Source organism: Coenobita brevimanus, chromosome 15, assembly GCF_032717465.1.
Source record: "Coenobita brevimanus isolate Jiangsu-jjx chromosome 15, ASM3271746v2, whole genome shotgun sequence".
NCBI lineage: Eukaryota > Metazoa > Arthropoda > Malacostraca > Decapoda > Coenobitidae > Coenobita > Coenobita brevimanus.
In genome coordinates this window covers 30,239,052-30,254,248 of record NC_136968.1, presented here as the reverse complement: position 1 = coordinate 30,254,248, position 15,197 = coordinate 30,239,052, and positions in this window count along the sequence as shown.

Here is a 15,197-nt window from a genome sequence, read left to right as displayed (position 1 = left end):
GGATCCTATCAATGCTTTACTAGAGTGAAGATAAATCATATCATCCTCTTTATCGTCATCTAGTACCTCAAAGACATCCGAAAAGAATGACAACAAGTTTGTGAGGCTGGATCGTCCTTGTCTGAATTCATCCTGACTTTCATTTATAAGATTAAATCTTTCTAAGTGTTCCTAAATTTTATTTGCCAATATTGACTCTAGCATTTTTCCTACTATCGATGTTAGACTTATCGGACGATATTTTGATGCAGATGCTTTATCACCTTTTTTAAACTGGGCACTACATTTGAGGTCTTCCACGCCTCTGGAACTTCTGAATTTGAAGAATCATTAACTCCTTTGCGCCAACTGATGTGTACAGCTGTCACGATTTTAGGCACGTAGCAACGCCAGTTGACTTGTATAGCCCCAGGTGTCTTCCAGTCACCCTCTGAACCTGCAGCCATTTTCTGTGACAACCATGGGGTAGATAGGTACCCAAGCTAACCCACTGATGCATGGCTCAGTCTGTATATGGCAATGGTAGGGTGTAGAGTGATGTCTTCCTCATCCTTCTCATCCGATTCCGCTCCCCTGTGCGTAAGGCCAATTGCATTATTGACCCTCGTGAAAGTTCTGCCCTTACCACCGGGGAAAGGGCTCCATGACTGAGCAGATGTGTGGGAAATAGTGTGTAGTAAACAGGTATGTACAAGTGTTTTTTTATATATAGATATGTCAAATGTTAGATAAGTTATACCTAGTAAGTGTTATGAAATAAATGTTTTATAACAAGTTTTACAAGTGCATTGCAATAAGTGTCACTGTTTATCATTAATTAACGCTGTAAGTGGTTGATTCAATTCTTTGTTTCCTTTATATACGCTTGCAAATATATATACATGTATATATATATATATATATATATATATATATATATATATATATATATATATATATATATATATATATATATTAGGCATGAACTTAAACTTTTTCATTACTTCGTCCTTACTCATTGTTATTTTACTAGGAATACTTTTCCGTATCATCATCGTAAATATTTGCTGCTTAAGGGACCAGATCAATATTTTCCTTGATAAATACTGATACTAAATAGTTTTTAAAGACTGAGCGCATTTCTTTATTTTCACTAGTGATGTTACCTGAGTCTTTTCGAGGAGATCCTATCTATTTTTGTTTCTCATTTGGTACATTTAAAAAAAAAAAAAAAAAAAAAATTGAGGTTTTCTTTCAATTTCCGAGCAACCTTAATTTCAAAACCTCATTTTGCTTTCCGTATCTCCCTCTTTCCTCATCTATTCAAAATCGTGTAACGCTTACATAAGTGTTCCTTTCCCCTCCATATTTTCCTATATATTCCTTTCCTTTGGCTTATGAGGTGTTATAATCTGTTGTTTAACCATCTTGGTTCTGAATTATTCATTCTAATGCTTTTAAAAGGAAATATCTATCATGGCCTCTGTGTATTATATTCTGAATGGCTGCTTGGTTATGTGTCTGACTTACTCTCTGTTACCTGAACTACACTCCCACCCATATCCTGTCCCTCACCTTTGACCTGAGCTTCCCCAGTGATCCAACTCTCTCTCAAGTACCCAGTCTGTCCATGGAATTTTTTTGCATTTCAGGTTCTTAATACATCAATATCTCCCAGTCGAAAATTAGGAACGGTCGAACAGTTATCAATAGGACACATCCCGCCAAAATTTAAACATATTTTTTTAAATAATCACTATTACCGAGTCGTCCGCCAACTTCTATATCACTAATGACGTTTTTTATATCAGACAGAAACAAATCTAGTATATTATTACCTCTGGTGGGCTTGCTGATACTCTGATTAAGGAAATTATCCTGTACTACCTCTAGATATTCCTCTGCCTTTGCATTCCCTGTCTAATTTCACCAATCTATCATTGGCAGGTTAAGATCCCCAACAATTATTGCTAAGCTGGACTGTGACACTTTCCTAATTTCCTTCGATAGGTGTTTACTACCTGCTCTACTTAATTTTGGAGATCTGTAAATAGCCCCTGAGACTAATTTCTCCCTGTCCCTATTTACTTTAATGTCAGCCTTTTTCTAACAGTTTAATGAATCTTTTATATAAATAGCTACCCCGCACCCCATTCTTCAAAGACAGTTTGACACAAAACTATTATAGCCCTTCATTTGATATTCTGTTAAAAATTCTCAAGGGTCTGTATTCATCCAAATTTCACTAACATTGGCAACGTTTATTTTCTCTATACAAATTAAACCCTCAGTTCATCCAGTTTAATACGTAAACTACTGCTGTTTGGTTTGTATAGTACACTTTCAGATTATTACAAGTACTTATGCCTCTACAGTACGATTTACTTTTATTGTTTTTGTTAATAACTGGAAAATTCTTTACTAATATAACTTTTTTTTTATTATTATCATCACTTACCGTTCATTTATCATCGTTTGCTATCTCCTCTATCATTGCCTGCTCATTTTGAGGTGCCTGAGTGAATGGACATACATGTTAAATTCTCGATGCATCTATGCAAACGTAATGATAATGATCATTGCGTGAAGTTGTTGCTTCCTATATGTCTAATTCTCAACCTGGAAAGAAAAAAAAATCTATTTCCCTATCTATGGTACTAGCTAAAGCAGTAACTCCCTGTCTACTGAGTCCGATTTGACCTATACATTGCACTCCATCCACAAAACTGGTCCCAGCTGTCAGTGGAAGGTACTGCATTAACTGTGCAATACATTTCAAGGTGGCAAGTAAATGTATCACCCGGTCAGCCATTTCCTCCCAACCTCCCTCCTTGGCAAACAATTGAGTACTACAGGGGTCCCTCCCCTCTCCCTAAGCTTCTCCAACATTTTCTTGTATTGCTGCCACACTACCCACTCCTTTGCCTACCAGTATCATTGTCTCCTATATTAAGGCAGACAGTGGATTTATCTCCACTATCCTCCATGATATTTGCAATTTTTCCTAACACATTACCTGTGGAAGACACACAGGTTTAGTGAGTGGAGTATAAAATGCTGTATTGAGATATCTTACCTGTAAGTCTCCAACAAAAACATTTTCTTACTTTTCTTGATCTCAGGATTCCTACAGGAACTACTCTCACCCTTCTTCTTCTCTACTTTCCTCTCTGCTTTCCCATCACATTTGTCATGTAATGTGTCGAATATATTTGTGGTTTTTATCTCTTCTTGTTTCTTAACCCGAGGCATCCTGTCAACGTATGGGTACATCAGAAGTTTTTTTCACACTGACACCTGTCGATGTACTGGTACGTTTTGCAATTGCAAGGTCCATCATTTGCACATTTTTCAAGTTTTGCAGGTGATTTTTGGTAGACATATGGACGGTGGGTTTTAGTGCCGAAGTGGTGACATGTGGAGGTGTGTAGGAGGACTACTGGGCCTTGGGATAGGCCCTGAGGCCTTTGCCCAGAATCGGATATATTTAAAAAAAATATATATATATTATTATTGATGTCCTGTTGCTCACGCTTCACGAAATAAATCCTAGGACCTATTTGCTTTATTTTTCACATGTATACACTGTTGCGTTAGTTTTAGGTCATTGCTAACAAGAGGGTGTATGTATTGTTATGTGCAAGAGATGAATGGAGAATATAAGAGAGTATGGATCAGTTCGTTCAAAAAGTGTGTGGGTAAGATTGAAAGTAGGAATACAAACGTGGGTGATTGTGTGTGTGTGTATGTGCCAATGCAAGATTGTGAGGGCAGAGTGAAAGAAGAGTTCTGGGCAAATGTGAAAGCATGCATGGAAAAGTATGAGAGGAATGAGAGTGTTTTTGATTGGAGATATGAATGGAAAGGTAGATGTGAGGGTGGATGAAGTAGTTGGTGAGTGGGGTGGGCCTGCAGGAGAGCATGAAAGTGGCGGTGCTCTAGCAGACATTTATGTGGGGAGGGGGTTGGTGATATCCAGTACCTTCTTCAGGCTCAAAATGATCCACAGGCATATGTGGCAAATGATGAGAAGGGTGGGTGGTGAACTTAATGAATGGAGGGTCATAATTAATTATGGGTGTGTGGATGAAAGAGTGAGAAGATATGTAATGGATGCAAGAGCATACAGAGGTTGAGGGAGTGAACTTGGTGATGAAAGTCGAGGTACAAATGCACTGGCTGAACAAGAAGAGGGAAGGACAAGCGGAAGTAGCCCACACAAGGAGGGTAGAAAGGTTGCAAGAAGATGGAAAAAAGGCTGAATATAAGAGGGAAAGGGAGAAGCGACTGGGTAAATATGATCTGGAGCAGATGTGGGAAGTGGAAGGTGTGTGCAAAATATTTGCAGAAGAAATACGTGCAGCATGTGAAGTGCTGTGTGGGGTGAAGAGAAGATGAAAAAAGGGTGCAAGGATCAGCATAGTGGATTGAAGAGGTGAGACAAGCTGTGGTGGATGGGAGGCAGAGGCATGGAGGAAGTTGAAAGACAGAAGAGAGTGTTATATGTGTAGAGAGAAAGAGAAAGGTGAAGAGATTAGTAAGAACGAGTAAGAAGTGAATGGATGTGGAGTTTGCATGGAATTTAAGTGTAAAGTGGAGGGAATGTAAAAAAAAAAAAATGTCCTGGAAGTAAAAAGAGTAAAGCAGGGTGATAAAGATGTTAGTACAGGAGTGAAAGATAAAAATTGTAGATTGGTAGTTGAGAAAGGAGAAAAAGTGAGCAGATAGAGAGAACACTTTAGGAACTGTAAAAACACAGACAACGAATGTAATGCGAGTACTGAAAAGCACTCAGAGAGCTCAAACCCCGTCATTGCCATTGCCAATAAAAAGGACGAGGACCAGGATCCACTCCCAAATTTAATTAATTCTTTCTTGGTCCATGGCAGACCACAAAATTTCGTTGAAATTCATTTATAAGTTTTGGAGATGTTGTGCGGGATGCTGCAGATAAGGATTCAAATTCGCCACACAATTTAATAATTTCTTCCATGGCCCATGGCCCACCCTTCCTCAAAACTTCCACCAAATTTCATGAAAATCCATTCAAAACTTTTTGATTAATCCCTGATCCAGACCCGTGAATATATGATCCGGATCTGGACCTGGATCGGCCCCCAGATTTTATCAATTCTTTCTTGGTCCATGGAGCACCTTTCCACAAGGTAAAATTGAAATTTATTGAGAACTTATGGAGAAATTGTGTGGGATACTCTGGATCCAGATCCGGATCTGGCCAAAAATGTAACCATTTATTCATTGCCTTTTGGCCCACCGTTCCACAAAATTTCATCAAAATCTGTTCTTAACCTTTTGAGTAATCCTGCTAACAGACAGACAGACAGACAATCAAGCAAACAAACCAATCCTGGGTAAAACATAGCTTCCATGGCGGAGGGAAAATAAGTACCTGGGGAATGGCTAGGGAGAAAGAAAGAGGTGAGAAGGGAGGAGATCAGTAAGATGGAAGCAGTGGAAGCCATGAAGAAAGTCTCATCTATCTATCTATCTATCTATAGCCCGACGTCTCTAATCCTCGCAAAGAGTGGCTGCAGACAAAACGCCTACAAGTAGCTCTTTCACCCAACATTTGAATACACTCCCCTCAACTCACCCCCCCTCCCTCATATACCTCTCAACCTCCATCCCTCCTCTCCCTCCCTCCACCTCACCTACATACACCTCTCTTAGTCAGTCTTTCATTCTCCATTCTCTTCACATATCCAAACCACCTCAGTGTATTTTTCCTAATCTTCTCTTAACCACATCCACATCCACCCCACAACGTTCCTTCACTTCTTCATTCATCAACCTGTCCCTCCACGTCACTCCACATGCTCCTCTCGAGTAACTCATTTCCACTGCAGTCACTTTTGACTCTGTTCCCCTTTGCAAGTGTCCACGCCTCACTTCTATACTGGTCAGGGTAGAGATCACAATACTATCATGCAGTGACTACTTGATTTCCATACTCACCTCCCCCTATATCTCATCTACTGCTTTCAGGTGTACCAACAACCTTCCTCTCCCTGCTGTACCCTTTCAATGCGCACTTCATCCCCCAAAGTTCCATCCTTACTCATCACACACTACCCAAGTAATTTTGAATGCATCATTCTCCGTATCCTCAAACGCCATCCAACCTCACTGGCAGCTACTGTGTGACTTTCATTCCTCTCAAACACCATAACTTTACTTTTTGTTTACATTAACTTTCAGAAGAAAGTGATATATATATATATATATGTATATATACATATATATATATATATATATATATATAAGTAATCCCTCCAATATCCAACGTAATAGAAAGCTTCATAGGCATGTCCGGATAGTGGTCCTGTCCGGATATTAGGGCCCCAGCCTTCTGGACTTGTACTTATGAGACCCTAACTCAGAAAAACACTCTTATATGGAACTCCATCTGGACATGCATAGCACCTATTTTTAAGACCCAGATCACACCAATAAGGGACATAAAAGACTGAAATAAATGCAAAAGAAGCATAAAAATGAGGTTTTTGAGGTAGGTTTATACAATATTCAAAATTCTGGGTACTTACAAGTCCCTGGCTCCTGGACTATGGTAGTTATGGACCCTAACCTAGCCTAACTCAGAAAAACACCTCCCTACTGCACATGCATAGTAACCTAAAGACACAGCATATTCACAGCAATAAAGGACATAAAAGCGTGAAATGAGGTGTCTGAGGTAAGTATAGTATGGAAAATACAGTAGAGTATAGTATGAAACATTCTGCCTACTTACAGCAACTCCATGGCCGTCTTGATGAATAACCGCCTCCTCTCAGGACTCTGACAGTAAGAAGGATTTCCTGGAAGCACTTGCAGTACACTGTTCATGAAGTCTTGCACTGAACGTAGTCATTCGCACTCAGAAGTCCATTCTCTTTCACAGTGCACACTCTTGTCTTACTTATGCTCCATTGTAACTAGTAAGTGTTGCACTCTGCATTTTTAGTCTTTCCACTCTTAAAACCATTTTCTAAACCAAAAACACAACAAGTTAATTTTATTGTTAAATTTAGTCCAAAAATTGTTTGTCCTTTTCCACTCACAACTCTAAATTGTGTTAAAACACACGTAATTGCACTGTTTTTTTCACTGTACAACACTGTAAATTCCCGTGTGGTCTAGTGGAGAAGTTCTTGGCGTCTCTAATCACTGTCAAAGTCTGAGAGAAAAGCACAGGGAGGTGACCTAGGGGTGCTGGTCGCTGAGTCGCGATGATGGCGTACCCACTGCAGACGACTCTGAATGACAGACGCAAGCTCACGCGTCGAGCGGTGACTCCACCATGGCTGATGTGCTGGGCTGTGGCTCGGAGCATGAGGGCCTGTCTTGGGAAGGCCATGGAGTGGAGCCAGGGCTGGGCACAGCGGGGGCCACGGGCCTGAAAAAGCTGTCAATGGTTGATTGACGCAAGGAACGACGATTCTGACAATTTATGATGCGCTGCCTGAAAGCACGCACTTCCCTCCACAAGTCCCAAGGGCCCCATCTCTCTGTCGCAGTCCGGGTGTTCCAGGGTAGTCCAGAACGAACTCTAGGTGTTTCCAGAGTGCGCTCAGCTTGGGGATGGTTGGAGTTGTGTCATGCTGAGAGGAGTCCGCATCATCGTCGCCATCCTCATCGGAATCTTCAAGCTTGGTACTGACACCTGCAACTGAAGATGCGATCTCGATATCAGACAGGATCTGATACCCAGGATCGCCCTCATTGTCATCCAACCACTCACGCACGTCATCCACATCAACATCGTCGCCGTGCATACGTAGACATGCATGGAAGTCATCCACGTCAAAACCTAGGAAATCGTACTCAGCATCCATTCCAAGAAGCAGATGAGACCAACCATTTTCTAGAGTCTTGACAGGGATTTCCTTCCATGCGCTGGCCCAGTTGTAGATTGCAGACTTGATGTTGTAGCGGCGAAGGTTTTCCAAAGTTCGGTGGCCTCGCGTGTCCCGTCCCTCCCTGCGCTCGTCCTCGTCCTCGAGAACAACCATCACCTCGTCCAGGAACTTCCAGCAGTATAGGTGCTTCATTGCTATGATCACTCCTTGGTCCATTGGTTGGATGAGAGCAGTAGTATTAGGCGACAGAAACATGCACCTAATGCGGCCATTCTCAGCCACCAAATCCTTGTCGCACGGGTGGACAGGTGCATTGTTGAGGAGAAGGAGGGCCTTTACCTGGTCGCGTGGGATTCCCAGTTTCTCTGTCTGGTAATGTATGACCTTCTTGACGAAATGGCTGTGGAACCAGTCTTTGAAGATCTGGGCTGTGAACCATGCCTTTAAAGAATGGTACCAGACGACAGGAAGGACATACATCACCCCACGAAGACACCGAGGCTGCTTTGCACGGCCAGCAATAACAGGCTTAAACCGGTGCATGCCGTTGGGGCACTGGCACAACACAAAGCGGATATCCATTGCTTGAGAGCTATGCAGCCAGGTACACGCTTCTCCGTCTCCTCGGCTAGAGTGTTCGTTGGAAAAGAGCGATAGAATAAACCAGTTTCATCAGCGTTGTAGACTTGACTGAGAGTGAGGCCCTCCCTATTGATCAAGCCCTTCACCTTGTGCCGAAACTCGTCAACTCCATCCTCAGTAGCGTCCAAAGCTTCTCCATGAGACTTATGGTTGGTAAGGCCATGCCGTAACTTAAACACGAAGAGCCAACCCTTGGATGCCTTGAAGTCTAGGGCGTCGTGAAGCCTGGCGAACTTCTCAGCAGCAGCCTTCAGCTCCATACCACATACCATCACACCAGCACCACGTTGCTGTCGATACCAAATCAACGTGAAGCAGTCGACTTCAGCAAACTTGGGAGTAAACATCACCTTCCTCTCCATTTTGCGTTTGCTTCTCGACGAGAAGTCAGCCATGTACTGCGTGAGTTTGTCTCGGGATCTCTTAATATCAAACAAAGTAGATCGGGCAAGGTTAAACTCGCGGAGGATGCGTGAAGAAGACCATCCCGTATCTACTTTCTCCAATATCTCCCGCTTCTTCTCCAGAGTCAGTACCACTCTCTTCCTCTTCTCAGGCACCGGGGCCATCATCACACACACGAAGGAGAGGCACGAGAGCAGCAGGAGTGCCTGTGCAGGTAAGGCACCACCACAAAAGCGAGCACGTGGGCAGCCATGACGACAAGCATTCACTCGCGACAAGAGACAGGCGGAAAGTGGGGAGGACGCAGGGGTGCTCTAGCGGACGTCGGAGGAATGACACGCCGCAACAAAGCTGTCCCACGCCCCGCGTGCAAAGTTCAAATTAAGGCCGGGAAAAAATTGTTTTTTTTTTCGATTTTTTTGCGGTTTTTGGACCATTTTGGGAATATTGGATCCCAGGACGATTATGTCCGGTTAGTGGGGATGTTCAGATAGTGGGCTTTGGGATATTAGAGGGGTTACTGTGTATATATATATATATATATATATATATATAAGCCGTGCCTCAGTGGGTTAGAGCACTCCGCTCTGACCGAAGGATCGAATCCACCCAAGGGTGATTTGTAGACATCAGGAAGGGCATCCGGTCATAAAATGCTACACGCTCCAATCCGAAGTCCTCTACTCAGGGGTAACGCCTTAGCCCTTCGGGGATACCTGGCGTAAAACCAAATTATTATATATATATATAAATATTTATATATATATATATATATATATATATATATATATATATATATATATATATATATATATATATATATATATATATATATATATATATATATATATATATATATGTAAGTATATATATATATATATATATATATGTATGTATATATATATATATATATATATATATATATATATATATATATATATATATATATATATATATATATATATATATTATCTATGAGTTATTTAAGAGGAGCCTGTGGAGTCACATGGAGAGACAGGCTGACGAATGAGGATATAAAGGAGCGTTGTGGTGTGGATGTGGATGTGATAGGAAGCGTTAAGGGGAACACACTGAGGTGGCTTGGCACATGTGGAGAGGATGGAGGGTGAAAGACTGACGAAGAGAGTGTATGTGAGCGAGGTGGAGGGGGGAAGAGGGAGGGGGAGGCCGAGGATGAGATGGAGGGATGGGGTGGAGAGGTATATGAGAGAGGGGGTGTGAGTTGGGAGCAGGGCAGTGAAATGGCGGGGGACAGGGCGACTTGGAGGTGATTTGTTTGTGGCCACCCCAAACGGGACGAGGTGTTCGGCAATAGATATATATATATATATATATATATATATATATATATATATATATATATATATATATATACTCAACCCTCGGTTATCACGGGTTCCATTTATAGCGTATCTCCCTATCACGTCTATATAAAAAACTACCCAAATACCTTTTATCACGCACTCAATGCCCGCTATCGCGCACCGGGAATGCTCGAAATTATCAAGAAGGCCGGGCTCCGGTGCTCCGCCCAGCCAACAAAAGCTTCACTCCGTGATTGGTCGTGTGACGTCAGCGCCAGCCAAGCGCTGATTGGCCGCCTGACCGAGTCTCCTGCCAGCCAAACCATTCAAGTGCGCACCCTCAGACCGTGAAGAGTGATAACGAGAACAATGACCTTTTTTATATGACCCATGGCCAACGTACCCTTCCCTGTCCCACTCACTATTACCCAACATAATGCTACTGTGGCACCTGGCAGGGAAATAAAGAAAAGGAAGAACCTAAGTTATGCAGATAAACAGGAAATATGAAACTTATAGACAATGGAGAGACCAAGCGAAGTGTAGGGAAGAAATTTAACATCAGTGAATCAACTGTGAGGGGTATTTATAAGAATCATGATCACATCATAAAACATGCTCATTTTTGGACTATTGTATGTTAATATGTGGTACAAAATGGGTATCTTAGGGGTAAAGATTAAGGTCATGGCACCAATTAGAATTATTTCCATAAGTTCTTCAATTCGGCTATCATGGTTTCGGCTATAGCACAGCCATAGCAGGACCAATTGGGAGTGATAGCCGAGGGTTGAGTGTATATATATATATATATATATATATATATATATATTTATTTATATATATATATATATATATATATATATATATACATACATATACATAAACTTTTTCACAAATTTCTTATATTATATCCTTCCATGAGATTGATGAAACAAATGCCAATGTCATTACCACAATTCACCTCTTTCCCATTTCTCCATATACAAGGGAACTTTAACTGATTTTCAGTTTTATACCTACCATCGTCCTGTCTAGACAAGTTACTGATAATTCCAGATCCATCCAAGGCCTGGATGTGAAACATATTTTACCATTTCGTCACACATTCCATCAGTCCTTGGTGCTCCCTCAGTTTCAATTTCTTCTTACCCTCACACACACTTTCATCCTACTGATCCTGTTCTCCTTTTTGCCTGTATTCATCCCGTCATTCCCCGTCCATTTACACTCCTACTACTTCGCTTTCTGCATTCCGGAGGTGATTAAGATGTTTTTTACATCTGACCGCTGCTTTATTTTTCTTAGTCTCATGACTGATTTATCTTGCGCCAATGTTCAACCTCTCCTCTCTTCCTGTCTCACATTATGAACCTCCTTCTTAAACAGCTTATCAAATTACATAGCCCAGCGTCATGTCTTATATCCTGCAGGTAAAGTGAAGGGGAGAGCAGCCGTGACCGAGGCCAACCGGACTCACCAAGGAACCTGATGTGCACTGCTGACGGTGGGCTGAGGCAGAACTGCTGCAAACACTAAGTCCTGAAACTGCAGAAGTACAGTTCTGGACAAATTCCGATCTTAAACCATGACCAGAAATTCCTTGCCCTGAAGAGATTTTCTATGGACTGGATTTTCAGCTCAGCTTTGAAAAATTGTTTAATCGATTAATAACTTTTGTTTTCTTAAATACAGTAATTAGAAATGTGCTCAGTTCTTGTAGCTAGTGAAAATTTATTAGTAGACCACAACCTTCTTGTCAATTTTCATCCAATTTTCAAAGAGAGAGAGAGAGAGAGAGAGAGAGAGAGAGAGAGATGCGAAGCAAAGAGAAATACAAGTGTAAGAAATGTGGTAAAGAGGCGGTTAACATGGCATATCATAAGCCTACTCACAGTGGCCAGAGAGACCACAAGCGTGTGGAGTGTGGCAAACAGTTTAATTTATAAGTCGTGCCTTAACAAACACATTCTTACCCACACTGGTGAGAAATACTACAAATGTGGCGTGTGTGATAAAACCTTTGCTAGGAAGAGCACCCTGTCCCGGCACACAAGTATCCACAATGGAGACAGGAGGTACAAGTGCGGGGAGGTGTGGCAAGGCTTACACATACAAGCACAATCTTACTGATCACAGTGCCATACATACAGGTGCCAGGGAACTACAAATGTGACCTATGTGGCAAGATATTTTATTTCCTTCAGGCGCCTTGTATAACCATGTGAAGACCCACACATGTGACAAGAAGTTCAAATGTGACGACTGTGGAAAGGCATTCCTCCTAAAGTTCTAACTCCCACGGTTCACCTGGCTGTTCACACAGGAGCCAGGAACTATGTGTGTGGTATTTGTGGTAAGGGTTTTACCCAAAATGGAAGCCTCAGCACACACATGCGTATTCACGCAGGTGAGAAGAAATACACCTGTGCTGACTGTGGAAAGGCATTTATTAAAAAGTGTAACCTAAGAAAACATATTCGTATACACACTGGAGAGGTGTGTTAGTGCACTTTATGTGGGAAAGAGTTCAGTTACTACTATGTGAAAAGACACATGATTACACACACGGGAGAAAAGAACTATAAGTGTCAGCACTGCAAGAGAGCATTTGCCACCAAATATAAGCTTAATCTTCATATCCGACGTGTTCACACCAAGGATAAGAGGTACATTTGTGAGGACTGTGGTAAGGGGTATTATGACAAGGTTGCTCTGAAAAGACACCTGCGTCACCACATGGGTAGGGAGGCAGACCTGGAGTTCAACCAATGTGGCGAGAACTACAAATTGTTTGGGTCGAATTAACCCATCCCTCCCATTTGTATAACACAGTTGATATTTATATCCTTATTTTATGCATGGTAAAAACGATCTGTAACCAGGTATTTGGATTATCAGAAAAAAAAAAATCCCGGTATTACATTGCTGTATAGGTAAGTGTACAGTACAAGTGAATGAAGCATTACAGTGCTTGAATGTAGTTGCCTACCGATGGGGGCTCTTGTCCCTTCCCACAGTCACACTTAGGCTTCCTCAGTTTGAATTCTATATATTTATATAATTATACATTTTTAATGGGTGCACACTCATGGTATTATGGCTCCATCAGAAGAGGGTTTTACTCACCCCCTTCCAGCATTTGTGAGTCTGTCTAGTGTACTGTTTAAGTGCCTAATTATAATATTAAAACAAAAGTGCCACTGGAATGTATGCAGTGTGAGACCAACGATGATGAGCGAAGATCCAATCGGATGCCTTTGTGTGATCATCTTCATTTTTTGTTTTACAGTAACAGAACAGAGGAAGGAAAAACAAAAGAATAACAAAAATAATCCATACACCTGGTTACAGGTATCCTCCATTCATAAAATAATTTGTAATAGTTGGACTTGAACAGCCGTAGGTTAAAATTTTGGGAGGAAACCACTCTCGTGAAGCGAGTTCCAAAGAGATGTAGTTCAGGGAATAAAGGAATTCTGATAGGCTGAAGTTCTGCAATGTGGCAGTGTGACAGTCCAGTCATGAGCACTACCAGATGCCAATGTATCGCGGGGGAAGCCTTGGAGAGGTGGCACAGTGGATGCAACTTAGCGTTTGCCATAAAAGTATCGGTAAAATAATGCAAGGGAGACAACATTTCTTTTTACAAGGGGAGGTAGTTCGTTTGTAACAGTAGGATTCTTAATTTTTTTAACAGCTTTGTTCTGAATTTTGTCCAGCTTTTTCAGTGCAACCTCTTCACAACCATTCCACAAGGGTGAGCAGTATTCAGTGGACAGCGCACATGAATTGTAAATTACGGTATAGTTAACTGCTCGTCAGTGAAGAAGTACGGACTCTGTAAAATAATCCAAGTTTTTTTTTGAAGGGTCTCGGCAAGTGATCGAACATGAGAGGTCCAGCTGAGTGACATTAGTGAAATAATTGAAGGTATTTAATGAAGACAGATTTGCCGCGTTATCAAGTAACATCATATATATATATATATATATATATATATATATATATATATATATATATATATATATATATAATCTCGTAAAAAAAATTTGCACCAAACTGAATCCATTTTAATTTGTACACAGCTTCAGCTGGTACTGGCTAGTGAAGTAACCATAGACTGTGTTCAGGCAGTTCTTTACTTCAGGTTTTGTTTACGGGTATGGGTAATCTATGTGAAAGCCTGTTTAATAAAGCTTTGTCTCTTAGCATATCATTGCTGCATGGAATCATATCATACAATATGCATTCATTATGTTGTTCATATATTTGCAATGTATATCACAGCTGCATGAAATCATACCATACAATTTACACTCGGTATATTGTTGATATATGTGCGATGTATATCACTTCTGCATGAAATCACACCATGCAATATACATTCAGTATATTGTTGATCCGATCAGCAACGTTGGGTCTGGTTAGTACTTGGATGTAAGTGACCGCTCAGGGAACACCAGATGCTGTTGGCATAACGTTCTCCCTACGTGTCAAGTGGGGTTGGTGGAGGAGTAGTGCCCCTCCCTGTAAAACAATTAACTCTAAGCCTTGACCACCCCGTTTGGGATACATGGCGTCTGGCAATGAATGAATGAATGAAATATTGTTGATATATTAGCGCGTTAGGCGCTGGGCCATTTTTTTATAGTACTCTGGAAATGTTGCTGTTGAAGACCACTGTTTAATAATTACTGATTAACAATGTGTTACTTATAATCTGTTGACGTTTAGTGTTAATATTACTAACCTGAATGATTAACTAACAGTAATTGTTAATTGCTGACCTTTTATTAATGATTAACAGTGTGTTAATTGTTAACGATGTGTTAACTGTAACATTAGATACTGACTAACGATTAGCGTTAATTTTTGATTAACAATATGTGTTAATTATAACCTTAAATATTGATTAACGGTAAGTGTTAATTACCTATCAACGATGTGTTAATTATAAAATATC